Genomic DNA, 2,386 nt, shown 5'->3' with positions numbered 1-2,386 from the left:
AAGTGAGTTATTTCAGAAGCTGCACTGGTGTTGCACATCGTTCAGCACCATTAGAGCGCATTTCCAAATTGGGGTGCTTTTGTGCGAACCTGAGAGTGCCACACTGAGTTACAGATCTGATGCAGTTACAAATTTATATTGGAACCATCATATATTTTATTAATTATTGAAAGCAAATGTTATAAGCCAGTATTGTAGTTTGTACAAAGTTCATGGTAAATTTTTAAATTAGTTACAGTGAGTTGTTGTTTTTGATTCTAGCTCAAAGCGGACAGAAGCAGTGAGTCAGTGCTGGCTAACTAGTGAGGACAAGGCAGACCACAGGCAGAGAGTGCAGCTGCAATGGCAGACATCAGGTTGTGGTTGGCCGGAAAAACCACTGGAGCTAAAACTCCAATGAATAATGCAGGAGAGAGTTCAGCAGTTGGAAAAAGGAGATTAGAAGAAATCCACCAAAAGCAAAGGGAGTATGATCAAAAAAAAAGAGAGAGTTGTACAACAGAAATGGCTTGAAGATTTCAAGTGGGCAGTGATTGAAGAACAGGAAAGTAATGGAGCTGCTGCTGACCTAGTTGAGCCCAGTTTTAAAAAATCTCAAGTTTTGTATTGTGGAGTTTGCAGGAAATTTCCTCATCTTGCAGATACTAAGTCTTCCCTATATGTTGGTGTGACAGAAAAATTCAAAAGGGAGACGTTGGAATGGCACCACAAGAGCAAATTGCATGAAAAATGCATATTACATGAAGCTGCAATTCAAAAGCCACAGGAGACCTGCATAGCCAAATCGATCACAAAAATGCATGAAAAAAATATCCGGCACTTAAACATTTTATTTAATACAGCCTATTATATTGCAAACCAAGGTGAGGCTTTTATTAAGTTTCCAAAACTCTGCTCACTGCAGAAAAAGAACAATCCTGAGTGGAATTTCGAAAATTATATGACTGATCATGCATGCCGTAACTTTGTAATAGCAATTTCCGAGACCCTAAAAATGTCAATTCGATCCCAAATAGAAAATGCTAGGTTCATCAGTGTTCTGTCAGATAGGTCAACTGACAAAGGAATTCAGGAACAGGAACTTATTTATGTACGATTCGTTTGTGAAGGCACCCTTGTTACCCATCTGTGTGACATTGTCAGCATGAAAAACTCCACTGCGTCCGGAGTGAAAAATGCTATTATGGTTGGCCTGGAAAGCATGGCCATATCTCTGGATATTCTGAGCCAGAAATGCATTGGTCTGAATACAGATGGAGCTGCTGTGAACCTCGGTACTAAATCTGGTGCTGTGAAGCAGCTACTGGACGAAGTCTCCAAGCATCAAGGATGGGACAATTGCAATCACATTGCAGTTTTGCACTGTGTAGCTCACAGCCTAGAGCTTGCTGTGTGTGATGTTAAAAAAAAGAGTTCATACATATCCAAATTTGAAGAGGTGCTCAAAGGATGTTTCAAACTATATTATTATTCACCTAAGCGGAGAAGGGAACTTAAAGAGATAGCTGATAATCTGGAAGAGCAGTTACAACATTTTGGTGGCTTGCAGCAAATCAGATGGGTAGCAAGTCAGCACAGGGCAGTAACAGCGCTTAAGACAAACTGGGAAGCTACAGCACTTCATCTTGAGCACCTTGCTACTGGTACTGATGAATATTCAAACAAAGCCAAAGGATTGCTTCATGACATGAAATCGGAGAAGTTTCTTTATTTCTTGCACTTCATGATAGACTTCACAGAGCTGCTTCAGCAAGTGTCTAAGGCATTTCAACAAGAAGATACTCTTATTTCTGAAGTTGCAAGAAGAATCGAGGTGCTTCAACAGAAGCTAATACTGCTGAAAACAAAGCCAGGAAAAGCACTAACATAATTTCAATTGCTTTTTAAAGATGGAAATTTCGCAGGGGTCCCGTTACTAACACAGGCAAAGCCTGCTAGAAAAGGCAGCTCTAATGAAACTAGTGTCAAGGAAGACACTATTGAGTTAATAGAGAATGCTCTTTCATTTATGAGTGACCGCTTTCTGAAGCACATCTCAGGCAAGCCGCATTCTTTGTTTAACATTTTTGATTTTACTTTGTGGCCAGACTCTGTTGAAAAGATTAGAGTTTTTGGGGATCAAGAATTTGAGGACCTTGTACAGTACTACAAAAAGGTACTTACTGATGAAGAAATTCAGTCTGCCCCTGGAGAGTGGCTAGATTTTAAACTGTACGTCTTTCATCGGAGGTTGTTGCAGCCTGTATCCCTCTTCACTCAGCTATTGAAAAAACGCCCAGAAGAAGTTAAACATGTCCTTCCAATTTTAGAAATCATGCTTTCCATCAGTCCAACAACAGCAATATGTGAACGGGGGTTTTGCAGCATGAACCGAATAAAAAATGAG

The 2,386-nt window shown here is 40.1% G+C and overlaps 1 pseudogene; it reads left to right on the top strand.

Annotated features, from left to right (window-relative positions):
- Positions 1-342: 342 nt before the first annotated feature.
- LOC147724289 (zinc finger protein 862-like) lies at positions 343-1,434 on the top strand (annotated as a pseudogene).
- The last annotated feature ends 952 nt before the right edge of the window (positions 1,435-2,386 follow it).

The sequence above is a fragment of the Lissotriton vulgaris genome, chromosome 4_1 (genome assembly GCF_964263255.1).
Source record: "Lissotriton vulgaris chromosome 4_1, aLisVul1.2, whole genome shotgun sequence".
Taxonomy (NCBI): domain Eukaryota; kingdom Metazoa; phylum Chordata; class Amphibia; order Caudata; family Salamandridae; genus Lissotriton; species Lissotriton vulgaris.
Note: the sequence above shows the minus strand (reverse complement) of the source record. Positions and strands in the feature narration are given on the sequence as shown.